The sequence below is a fragment of the Pristiophorus japonicus genome, unplaced genomic scaffold (assembly GCF_044704955.1).
Source record: "Pristiophorus japonicus isolate sPriJap1 unplaced genomic scaffold, sPriJap1.hap1 HAP1_SCAFFOLD_45, whole genome shotgun sequence".
NCBI lineage: Eukaryota > Metazoa > Chordata > Chondrichthyes > Pristiophoridae > Pristiophorus > Pristiophorus japonicus.
The window spans coordinates 728,508-741,449 of NW_027254352.1; the positions used below are offsets into that span (position 1 = coordinate 728,508).

General features: G+C 44.6%; 7 non-coding genes and 1 pseudogene across 7 annotated transcripts; 1 reads left to right on the forward strand and 7 right to left on the reverse strand.

Moving 5' to 3' along the window:
• LOC139251826 (zinc finger protein 271-like) overlaps window positions 1-12,942 on the forward strand; it is a 315,853-nt pseudogene that overhangs the window by 108,249 nt on the left and 194,662 nt on the right.
• trnae-uuc (transfer RNA glutamic acid (anticodon UUC)) lies at window positions 963-1,034 on the reverse strand. The gene has a single exon. It is a non-coding gene; the product is annotated as a tRNA-Glu (tRNA).
• trnaf-gaa (transfer RNA phenylalanine (anticodon GAA)) lies at window positions 1,951-2,023 on the reverse strand. Its single transcript has one exon. It is a non-coding gene; the product is annotated as a tRNA-Phe (tRNA).
• trnaf-gaa (transfer RNA phenylalanine (anticodon GAA)) lies at window positions 4,213-4,285 on the reverse strand. Its single transcript has one exon. It is a non-coding gene; the product is annotated as a tRNA-Phe (tRNA).
• Window positions 6,476-6,548, reverse strand: trnaf-gaa (transfer RNA phenylalanine (anticodon GAA)). The gene has a single exon. It is a non-coding gene; the product is annotated as a tRNA-Phe (tRNA).
• trnae-uuc (transfer RNA glutamic acid (anticodon UUC)) lies at window positions 7,751-7,822 on the reverse strand. The gene has a single exon. It is a non-coding gene; the product is annotated as a tRNA-Glu (tRNA).
• trnaf-gaa (transfer RNA phenylalanine (anticodon GAA)) lies at window positions 8,739-8,811 on the reverse strand. The gene has a single exon. It is a non-coding gene; the product is annotated as a tRNA-Phe (tRNA).
• On the reverse strand, window positions 11,002-11,074 carry trnaf-gaa (transfer RNA phenylalanine (anticodon GAA)). Its single transcript has one exon. It is a non-coding gene; the product is annotated as a tRNA-Phe (tRNA).

A 12,942-nucleotide genomic window follows, 5' to 3' on the forward strand; every position in this document is an offset into this window, starting at 1 on the left:
ACTGGCAATGAATTGACTGATCGCCGGGCTGTGATCAGCTCGGTTTGTTAGGGTGATGCCGCGCATGAACGTGCATGGAAGAATAATCATCATTTTGATGGTTCTCACACTGCACTTAAATGTTGGCAAACCGTACAGTGTCAATCAGCAATTGTAGTTCCATATGTTCATTTAATATTCTGCTGAAGTGTTCATAAAGACACAAAGATTGCACACCAGGCTAGATCTCACAGTGCTGAAGACACAGTGAAATATACTGGAGAGTTTATAACTGTTTCAGAACATAACATGTCAGCAAAATTCCCTCTTCTGTTCTCGGCACTGATGGATTGTGAAAGGGAGACGGGCCGAAGTCCTATTGAGCCGCACTGACCCCGAGCCAAATTGAAATTAAAGCAGGTTCAGTCCTCAGCAGTGATATGATGAAGAGAGATAAGAGTCGCGAATCAACGTTAGTGATGGTGAATCTCGGTGAGATCAAAAACTCCATGAATTCTCTGCCGGGAAATTCAGATCTTGGAAATCGCCTGAGAACGCTAAACATTGATATGCAGTGAGCCAATGTTCAATAAAAAAGGGGCCCAGGCCAAATGAATGCTCAAGGATAAGTTATCAGTGCCCATGGTCCAGGCATTCCCTGATTCCAGTCTTGCACACGTTGCGAAGTTTAAAATGCTGAATATTTCCAAAGTGGCATTGCATTGATTGATGATAAGCCCGAGTGCTGTGGCGCAAATAGGTATCTGGAAGACTAAAGATAGCCATGATTGGCAAAATTTACGTTGTCTATCAGCAATTGGAGTTCCACTTGTTGAGCGAGATCTTGTCATTTCGTGCAGATTTTAAAACAGAAGTGTCTGTTGTATCACGACACGCTGCTGATGGTTGGGGCAACAACAGCGAGGTGAGCTGCAAGTTTCTTCAGGAACAGCATTGCATTTCGAAGCACCGCAAATACAATGTTCCCTGACCGGGAATCGAACCCGGGACGCGGCGGTGAAAGCGCCGAATCCTAACCACTAGACCACCAGGGAAGCTGCTGCAAATGTCTGTGCCAGCAAGCAGACCAACCCAGTCTTTCCTCCTTGCTTTTTCGAAATTCTCATCACATTCGCGCCAGGTAAAACTGCTCGCAGCAAATGGCAGTTTTTGTGGAGAACACCAAAGACATGTCCGCGCAATCACAGCGTTAAGTGCGGCTAGGCTTCCACTGAAATCCATTTCATTCTCTCCTTTTTCCGGGAATTTTCACTCTCGGTACCGTGTGAACATTTCATTTGGTGCTTTTGTCCTGAACTGCAGCCTTTTGCCCATCTCCGGGCGACAGAACCGTTATAAATGTCTGTTCTGCTTATAACCATTGACGGGAACAGGTCTCCAGTTCAGCGGTTATCAGCAAAGCAAGAAACACGTATAAACAGAAAGTTGTGCTCTGCACACCGTTGGCAAAGAAGCAATGGCTGTTATTCCAAATAATTGCCATCCCTTGGGATTCCGTGTGGATTTGTTTCGTTATGAAGATTTGATTGTAAAAGTTACTACTATCCGAATAAAAATTATGAAAAATTGGGATGGCCCATATGGGGATCGGGCCCGCGCTCGTGGCTTTATTAATACCACGCCCTAAACGACCGATTTAACCGGCAACATAATGCCCCAGGGCTGCGTGAAAGCCCAGCCTGAGATGATTTTGTATCCGGCACACACTGGGTGATAGAGTTACTGCATAAGAATTGAACACATCGCATCGCTAAAACATTGTTCACTCTTCATATACAAAACTGGGCAGAGTATAAATAGAAAGTAACAGAAAAAGAGCGCTGAATCTAAAAAAAATCATGTCGAAAATTAGTATCACGCAACCACTGAACAGCCCATCCCTCAAGCACTGTCTCGATATCAAACCAGCTTCTCCCCTTAAAATGAAGGAAACGCAAAATCACCAGATATTGCCAAAACCCGGGATTGAACCAGTGACCTTTAGATCTTCAGTCTAACACTCTCCCAACTGAGCTATTTCGGCCCGACAGAAAGCGAAGCACAACTTTCTCACACCTTTTTGAAATAAAACTTAAACCCCGGAAGGAATTGCCCCGCAAACTCAGTCCTCATTTCGGGGCAATGAGCTCCGAATGTGTTCATGTAATGTATAATGATATTGAAAATCTTTGTGCTCATGTTAACTTATGATTGCCCACGATCCAGGCACTCTCTGATTCCGGTATTGTGCACGTTGCTAAGTTGAAAATTTGCATTTTTCCGCACTGGCAATGAATTGACTGATCGCCGGGCTGTGATCAGCTCGGTTTGTTAGGGTGATGCCGCGCATGAACGTGCATGGAAGAATAATCATCATTTTGATGGTTCTCACACTGCACTTAAATGTTGGCAAACCGTACAGTGTCAATCAGCAATTGTAGTTCCATATGTTCATTTAATATTCTGCTGAAGTGTTCATAAAGACACAAAGATTGCACACCAGGCTAGATCTCACAGTGCTGAAGACACAGTGAAATATACTGGAGAGTTTATAACTGTTTCAGAACATAACATGTCAGCAAAATTCCCTCTTCTGTGCTCGGCACTGATGGGTTGTGAAAGGGAGACGGGCCGAAGTCCTATTGAGCCGGACTGACCCCGAGCCAAAGTGAAATTAAAGCAGGTTCAGTCCTCAGCAGTGATATGATGAAGAGAGATAAGAGTCGCGAATCAACGTTAGTGATGGTGAATCTCGGTTAGATCAAAAACTCCATGAATTCTCTGCCGGGAAATTCAGATCTTGGAAATCGCCTGAGAACGCTAAACATTGATATGCAGTGAGCCAATGTTCAATAAAGAAGGGGCCCAGGCCAAATGATTGCTCAAGGATAAGTTATCAGAGCCCATGGTCCAGGCATTCCCTGATTCCAGTCTTGCACACGTTGCGAAGTTTAAAATGCTGAATATTTCCAAAGTGGCAATGCATTGATTGATGATAAGCCCGAGTGCTGTGGCGCAAATAGGTATCTGGAAGACTAAAGATAGCCATGATTGGCAAAATTTACGTTGTCTATCAGCAATTGGAGTTCCACTTGTTGAGCGAGATCTTGTCATTTCGTGCAGATTTTAAAACAGAAGTGTCTGTTGTATCACGACACGCTGCTGATGGTTGGGGCGACAACAGCGAGGTGAGCTGCAAGTTTCTTCAGGAACAGCATTGCATTTCGAAGCCCCGCAAATACAATGTTCCCTGACCGGGAATCGAACCCGGGCCGCGGCGGTGAAAGCGCCGAATCCTAACCACGAGAATACCAGTGAAGCTGCTGCAAATGTCTGTGCCAGCAAACAGACCAACCCAGTCTGTCCTCCTTGCTCTTTCGAAATTCTAATCACATTCGCGCCAGGGAAATCTGTTCGCAGCAAATGGCAGTTTTTGTGGAGAACACCAAAGACATGTCCGCGCAATCACAGCGTTAAGTGCGGCTAGGCTTCCACTGAAATCCATTCCATTCTCTCCTTTTTCCGGGAATTTTCACTCTCGGTACCGTGTGAACATTTCATTTGGTGCTTTTGTCCTGAACTGCAGCCTTTTGCCCATCTCCGGGCGACAGAACCGTTCTAAATGTCTGTTCTGCTTATAACCATAGACGGGAACAGGTCTCCAGTTCAGCGGCTATCAGCAAAGCAAGAAACACGTATAAACAGAAAGTTGTGCTCTGCACACCGTCGGCAAAGAAGCAATGGCTGTTATTCCAAATAATAGCCATCCCTTGGGATTCCGTGTGGATTGTTTCGTTATGAAGATTTGATTGTAAAAGTTACTACTAACCGAATAAAAATTATGAAAAATTGGGATGGCCCATATGGGGATCGGGCCCGCGCTCTTGGCTTTATTAATACCACGCCCTAAACGACCGATTTAACCGGCAACAAAATGCCCCAGGGCTGCGTGAAAGCCCAGCCTGAGATCATTTTGTATCCGGCACAAACTGGGTGATAGAGTTACTGCATAAGAATTGAACACATCGCATCGCTAAAACATTGTTCACTCTTCATATACAAAACTGGGCAGAGTATAAATAGAAAGTAACAGAAAAAGAGCGCTGAATCTAAAAAATATCATGTCGAAAATTAGTATCACGCAACCACTGAACAGCCCATCCCTCAAGCACTGTCTCGATATCAAACCAGCTTCTCCCCTTAAAATGAAGGAAACGCAAAATCACCAGATATTGCCAAAACCCGGGATTGAACCAGGGACCTTTAGATCTTCAGTCTAACGCTCTCCCAACTGAGCTATTTCGGCCCGACAAAAAACGCAGCAAAACTTTCTCACACCTTTTTGAAATAAAACTTAAACCCCGGAAGGAATTGCCCCGCACACTCAGTCCTCATTTCGGGGCAATGAGCTCCGGATGTGTTCATGTAATGTATAATGATATTGAAAATCTTTGTGCTCATGTTAACTTATCATTGCCCACGATCCAGGCACTCTCTGATTCCGGTATTGTGCACGTTGCTAAGTTGAAAATTTGCATTTTTCCGCACTGGCAATGAATTGACTGATCGCCGGGCTGTGATCAGCTCGGTTTGTTAGGGTGATGCCGCGCATGAACGTGCATGGAAGAATAATGATCATTTTGATTGTTCTCACACTGCACTTAAATGTTGGCAAACCGTACAGTGTCAATCAGCAATTGTAGTTCCATATGTTCATTTAATATTCTGCTGAAGTATTCATAAAGACACAAAGATTGCACACCAGGCTAGATCTCACAGTGCTGAAGACACAGTGAAATATACTGGAGAGTTTATAACTGTTTCAGAACATAACATGTCAGCAAAATTCCCTCTTCTGTGCTCGGCACTGATGGGTTGTGAAAGGGAGACGGGCCGAAGTCCTATTGAGCCGGACTGACCCCGAGCCAAAGTGAAATTGAAGCAGGTTCAGTCCTTAGCAGTGATATGATGAAGAGAGATAACAGTCGCGAATCAACGTTAGTGATGGTGAATCTCGGTTAGATCAAAAACTCGATGGATTCTCTGCCGGGAAATTCAGATCTTGGAAATCGCCTGAGAACGCTAAACATTGATATGCAGTGAGCCAATGTTCAATATAGAAGGGGCCCAGGCCAAATGAATGCTCAAGGATAAGTTATCAGTGCCCATGGTCCAGGCATTCCCTGATTCCAGTCTTGCACACGTTGCGAAGTTTAAAATGCTGAATATTTCCACAGTGGCAATGCATTGATTGATGATAAGCCCGAGTGCTGTGGCGCAAATAGGTACCTGGAAGACTAAAGATAGCCATGATTGGCAAAATTTACGTTGTCTATCAGCAATTGGAGTTCCACTTGTTGAGCGAGATCTTGTCATTTAGTGCAGATTTTAAAACAGAAGTGTCTGTTGTATCACGACACGCTGCTGATGGTTGGGGCAACAACAGCGAGGTGAGCTGCAAGTTTCTTCAGGAACAGCATTGCATTTCGAAGCCCCGCAAATACAATGTTCCCTGACCGAGAATCGAACCCGGGCCGTGGCGGTGAAAGCGCCGAATCCTAACCACTAGACCACCATGGAAGCTGCTGCAAACGTCTTTGCCAGCAAGCAGACCAACCCAGTCTTTCCTCCTTGCTGTTTCGAAATTCTCATCACATTCGCGCCAGGGAAATCTGTTCGCAGCAAATGGCAGTTTTTGTGGAGAACACCAAAGACATGTCCGCGCAATCACAGCGTTAAGTGCGGCTAGGCTTCCACTGAAATCCATTTCATTCTCTCCTTTTTCCGGGAATTTTAACTCTCGGTACCGTGTGAACATTTCATTTGGTGCTTTTGTCCTGAACTGCAGCCTTTTGCCCATCTCCGGGCGACAGAACCGTTATAAATGTCTGTTCTGCTTATAACCATTGACGGGAACAGGTCTCCAGTTCAGCGGTTATCAGCAAAGCAAGAAACACGTATAAACAGAAAGTAGTGCTCTGCACACCGTCGGCAAAGAAGCAATGGCTGTTATTCCAAATAATTGCCATCCCTTGGGATTCCGTGTGGATTTGTTTCGTTATGAAGATTTGATTGTAAAAGTTACTACTATCCGAATAAAAATTATGAAAAATTGGGATGGCCCATATGGGGATCGGGCCCGCGCTCTTGGCTTTATTAATCCCACGCCCTAAACGACCGATTTAACCGGCAACAAAATGCCCCAGGGCTGCGTGAAAGCCCAGCCTGAGATCATTTTGTATCCGGCACACACTGGGTGATGGAGTTACTGCATAAGAATTGAACACATCGCATTGCTAAAACATTGTTCACTCTTCATATACAAAACTGGGCAGAGTCTAAATAGAAAGTAACAGAAAAAGAGCGCTGAATCTAAAAAAAATCATGTCGAAAATTAGTATCACGCAACCGTTGAACAGCCCATCCCTCAAGCACTGTCTCGATATCAAACCAGCTTCTCCCCTTAAAATGAAGGAAACGCAAAATCACCACATATTGCTAAAACCCGGGATTGAACCAGGGACCTTTAGATCTTCAGTCTAACGCTCTCCCAACTGAGCTATTTCGGCCCGACAGAAAACGAAGCAAAACTTTCTCACACCTTTTTGAAATAAAACTTAAACCCCAGAAGGAATTGCCCCGCACACTCAGTCCTCATTTCGGGGCAATGAGCTCCGGATGTGTTCATGTAATGTATAATGATATTGAAAATCTTTGTGCTCATGATAACTTATCATTGCCCACGATCCAGGCACTCTCTGATTCCGGTATTGTGCACGTTGCTAAGTTGAAAATTTGCATTTTTCCGCACTGGCAATGAATTGACTGATCGCCGGGCTGTGATCAGCTCGGTTTGTTAGGGTGATGCCGCGCATGAACGTGCATGGAAGAATAATCATCATTTTGATTGTTCTCACACTGCACTTAAATGTTGGCAAACCGTACAGTGTCAATCAGCAATTGTAGTTCCATATGTTCATTTAATATTCTGCTGAAGTGTTCATAAAGACACAAAGATTGCACACCAGGCTAGATCTCACAGTGCTGAAGACACAGTGAAATATACTGGAGAGATTATAACTGTTTCAGAACATAACATGTCAGCAAAATTCCCTCTTCTGTTCTCGGCACTGATGGATTGTGAAAGGGAGACGGGCCGAAGTCCTATTGAGCCGCACTGACCCCGAGCCAAATTGAAATTAAAGCAGGTTCAGTCCTCAGCAGTGATATGATGAAGAGAGATAAGAGTCGCGAATCAACGTTAGTGATGGTGAATCTCGGTGAGATCAAAAACTCCATGAATTCTCTGCCGGGAAATTCAGATCTTGGAAATCGCCTGAGAACGCTAAACATTGATATGCAGTGAGCCAATGTTCAATAAAAAAGGGGCCCAGGCCAAATGAATGCTCAAGGATAAGTTATCAGTGCCCATGGTCCAGGCATTCCCTGATTCCAGTCTTGCACACGTTGCGAAGTTTAAAATGCTGAATATTTCCAAAGTGGCATTGCATTGATTGATGATAAGCCCGAGTGCTGTGGCGCAAATAGGTATCTGGAAGACTAAAGATAGCCATGATTGGCAAAATTTACGTTGTCTATCAGCAATTGGAGTTCCACTTGTTGAGCGAGATCTTGTCATTTCGTGCAGATTTTAAAACAGAAGTGTCTGTTGTATCACGACACGCTGCTGATGGTTGGGGCAACAACAGCGAGGTGAGCTGCAAGTTTCTTCAGGAACAGCATTGCATTTCGAAGCACCGCAAATACAATGTTCCCTGACCGGGAATCGAACCCGGGACGCGGCAGTGAAAGCGCCGAATCCTAACCACTAGACCACCAGGGAAGCTGCTGCAAATGTCTGTGCCAGCAAGCAGACCAACCCAGTCTTTCCTCCTTGCTTTTTCGAAATTCTCATCACATTCGCGCCAGGTAAAACTGCTCGCAGCAAATGGCAGTTTTTGTGGAGAACACCAAAGACATGTCCGCGCAATCACAGCGTTAAGTGCGGCTAGGCTTCCACTGAAATCCATTTCATTCTCTCCTTTTTCCGGGAATTTTCACTCTCGGTACCGTGTGAACATTTCATTTGGTGCTTTTGTCCTGAACTGCAGCCTTTTGCCCATCTCCGGGCGACAGAACCGTTATAAATGTCTGTTCTGCTTATAACCATTGACGGGAACAGGTCTCCAGTTCAGCGGTTATCAGCAAAGCAAGAAACACGTATAAACAGAAAGTTGTGCTCTGCACACCGTTGGCAAAGAAGCAATGGCTGTTATTCCAAATAATTGCCATCCCTTGGGATTCCGTGTGGATTTGTTTCGTTATGAAGATTTGATTGTAAAAGTTACTACTATCCGAATAAAAATTATGAAAAATTGGGATGGCCCATATGGGGATCGGGCCCGCGCTCGTGGCTTTATTAATACCACGCCCTAAACGACCGATTTAACCGGCAACAAAATGCCCCAGGGCTGCGTGAAAGCCCAGCCTGAGATGATTTTGTATCCGGCACACACTGGGTGATAGAGTTACTGCATAAGAATTGAACACATCGCATCGCTAAAACATTGTTCACTCTTCATATACAAAACTGGGCAGAGTATAAATAGAAAGTAACAGAAAAAGAGCGCTGAATCTAAAAAAAATCATGTCGAAAATTAGTATCACGCAACCACTGAACAGCCCATCCCTCAAGCACTGTCTCGATATCAAACCAGCTTCTCCCCTTAAAATGAAGGAAACGCAAAATCACCAGATATTGCCAAAACCCGGGATTGAACCAGTGACCTTTAGATCTTCAGTCTAACGCTCTCCCAACTGAGCTATTTCGGCCCGACAGAAAACGAAGCACAACTTTCTCACACCTTTTTGAAATAAAACTTAAACCCCGGAAGGAATTGCCCCGCACACTCAGTCCTCATTTCGGGGCAATGAGCTCCGAATGTGTTCATGTAATGTATAATGATATTGAAAATCTTTGTGCTCATGTTAACTTATGATTGCCCACGATCCAGGCACTCTCTGATTCCGGTATTGTGCACGTTGCTAAGTTGAAAATTTGCATTTTTCCGCACTGGCAATGAATTGACTGATCGCCGGGCTGTGATCAGCTCGGTTTGTTAGGGTGATGCCGCGCATGAACGTGCATGGAAGAATAATCATCATTTTGATGGTTCTCACACTGCACTTAAATGTTGGCAAACCGTACAGTGTCAATCAGCAATTGTAGTTCCATATGTTCATTTAATATTCTGCTGAAGTGTTCATAAAGACACAAAGATTGCACACCAGGCTAGATCTCACAGTGCTGAAGACACAGTGAAATATACTGGAGAGTTTATAACTGTTTCAGAACATAACATGTCAGCAAAATTCCCTCTTCTGTGCTCGGCACTGATGGGTTGTGAAAGGGAGACGGGCCGAAGTCCTATTGAGCCGGACTGACCCCGAGCCAAAGTGAAATTAAAGCAGGTTCAGTCCTCAGCAGTGATATGATGAAGAGAGATAAGAGTCGCGAATCAACGTTAGTGATGGTGAATCTCGGTTAGATCAAAAACTCCATGAATTCTCTGCCGGGAAATTCAGATCTTGGAAATCGCCTGAGAACGCTAAACATTGATATGCAGTGAGCCAATGTTCAATAAAGAAGGGGCCCAGGCCAAATGATTGCTCAAGGATAAGTTATCAGAGCCCATGGTGCAGGCATTCCCTGATTCCAGTCTTGCACACGTTGCGAAGTTTAAAATGCTGAATATTGCCACAGTGGCAATGCATTGAATGATGCTAAGCCCGAGTGCTGTGGCGCAAATAGGTACCTGGAAGACTAAAGATAGCCATGATTGGCAAAATTTACGTTGTCTATCAGCAATTGGAGTTCCACTTGTTGAGCGAGATCTTGTCATTTAGTGCAGATTTTAAAACAGAAGTGTCTGTTGTATCACGACACGCTGCTGATGGTTGGGGCAACAACAACGAGGTGAGCTGCAAGTTTCTTCAGGAACAGCATTGCATTTCGAAGCACCGTAAATACAATGTTCCCTGACCGGGAATCGAACCCGGGCCGCGGCGGTGAAAGCGCTGAATACTAACCACTAGACCACCAGTGAAGCTGCTGCAAATGTCTGTGCCAGCAAGCAGACCAACCCAGTCTGTCCTCCTTGCTGTTTCGAAATTCTAATCAAATTCGCGCCAGGGAAATCTGTTCGCAGCAAATGGCAGTTTTTGTGGAGAACACCAAAGACATGTCCGCGCAATCGCAGCGTTAAGTGCGGCTAGTCTTCCACTGAAATCCATTTCATTCTCTCCTTTTTCCGGGAATTTTCACTCTCGGTACCGTGTGAACATTTCATTTGGTGCTTTTGTACTGAACTGCAGCCTTTTGCCCATCTCCGGGCGACAGAACCGTTCTAAATGTCTGTTCTGCTTATAACCATTGACGGGAACAGGTCTCCAGTTCAGCGGTTATCAGCAAAGCAAGAAACACATATAAACAGAAAGTTGTGCTCTGCACACCGTCGGCAAAGAAGCAATGGCTGTTGTTCCAAATAATTGCCATCCCTTGGGATTCCGTGTGGATTTGTTTCGTTATGAAGATTTGATTGTAAAAGTTACGACTAACCGAATAAAAATTATGAAAAATTGGGATGGCCCATATGGGGATCGGGCCCGCGCTCTTGGCTTTGTTAATACCACGCCCTAAACGACCGATTTAACCGGCAACAAAATGCCCCAGGGCTGCGTGAAAGCCCAGCCTGAGATCATTTTGTAACCGGCACACACTGGGTGATAGAGTTACTGCATAAGAATTGAACACATCGCATCGCTAAAACATTGTTCACTCTTCATATACAAAACTGGGCAGAGTAATAATAGAATGTAACAGAAAAAGAGCGCTGAATCTAAAAAAAATCATGTCGAAAATTAGTATCACGCAACCGCTGAACAGCCCATCCCTCAAGCACTGTCTCGATATCAAACCAGCTTCTCCCTTTAAAATGAAGGAAACGCAAAATAACCACATATTGCCAAAACCCGGGATTGAACCACGGACCTTTAGATCTTCAGTCTAACGCTCTCCCAACTGAGCTATTTCGGCACGACAGAAAACGAATCAAAACTTTCTCACACCTTTTTGAAAGAAAACTTAAACCCCGGAAGGAATTGCCCCGCACACTCAGTCCTCATTTTGGGGCAATGAGCTCCGGATGTGTTCATGTAATGCATAATGATATTGAAAATCTTAATGCTCATGTTAACTTATCATTGCCCACCATCCAGGCACTCTCTGATTCCGGTATTGTGCACGTTGCTAAGTTGAAAATTTGTATTTTTCCGCACTGGCAATGAATTGACTGATCGCCGGGCTGTGATCAGCTCGTTTTGTTCGGGTGATGCCGCGCCTGAACGTACATGGAAGAATAATTATCTTTTTGATTGTTCTCACACTGCACTTAAATGTTGGCAAACCGTACAGTGTCAATCAGCAATTGTAGTTCCATATGTTCATTTAATATTCTGCTGAAGTGTTCATAAAGACACAAAGATTGCACACCAGGCTAGATCTCACAGTGCTGAAGACACAGTGAAATATACTGGAGAGTTTATAACTGTTTCAGAACATAACATTTCAGCAAAATTCCCTCTTCTGTTCTCGGCACTGATGGGTTGTGAAAGGGAGACGGGCCGAAGTCCTATTGAGCCGCACTGACCCCGAGCCAAAGTGAAATTAAAGCAGGTTCAGTCCTTAGCAGTGATATGATGAAGAGAGTTAAGAGTCGCGAATCAACGTTAGTGATGGTGAATCTCGGTTAGATCAAAAACTCCATGAATTCTCTGCCGGGAAATTCAGATCTTGGAAATCGCCTGAGAACGCTAAACATTGATATGCAGTGAGCCAATGTTCAATATAGGCTAAATGAATGCTCAAGGATATGTTATCAGAGCCCATGGTCCAGGCATTCCCTGATTCCAGTCTTGCACACGTTGCGAAGTTTAAAATGCTGAATATTTCCACATTGGCAATGCATTGATTGATGATAAGCCCGAGTGCTTTGGCGCAAATAGGTACCTGGAAGACTAAAGATAGCCATGATTGGCAAAATTTACGTTGTCTATCAGCAATTGGAGTTCCACTTGTTGAGCGAGATCTTGTCATTTCGTGCAGATTTTAAAACAGAAGTGTCTGTTGTATCACGACACCCTGCTGATGGTTGGGGCAACAACAGCGAGGTGAGCTGCAAGTTTCTTCAAGAACAGCGTTGCATTTCGAAGCACCGCAAATACAATGTTCCCTGATCGGGAATCGAAGCGGGGCCGCGGCAGTGAAAGCGCCGAATCCTAACCACTAGACCACCAGGGAAGCTGCTGCAAATGTCTGTGCCAGCAAGCAGACCAACCCAGTCTTTCCTCCTTGCTGTTTCGAAATTCTCATCACATTCGCGCCAGGGAAATCTGTACGCAGCAAATGGCAGTTTTTGTGGAGAACACCAAAGACATGTCCGCGCAATCACAGCGTTAAGTGCGGCTAGGCTTCCACTGAAATCCATTTCATTCTCTCCTTTTTCCGGGAATTTTCACTCTCGGTACCGTGTGAACATTTCATTTGGTGCTTTTGTCCTGAACTGCAGCCTTTTGCCCATCTCCGGGCGACAGAACCGTTCTAAATGTCTGTTCTGCTTATAACCATTGACGGGAACAGGTCTCCAGTTCAGCGGTTATCAGCAAAGCAAGAAACACATATAAACAGAAAGTTGTGCTCTGCACACCGTCGGCAAAGAAGCAATGGCTGTTGTTCCAAATAATTGCCATCCCTTGGGATTCCGTGTGGATTTGTTTCGTTATGAAGATTTGATTGTAAAAGTTACTACTAACCGAATAAAAATTATGAAAAATTGGGATGGCCCATATGGGGATTGGGCCCGCGCTCTTGGCTTTATTAATACCACGCCCTAAACGACCGATTTA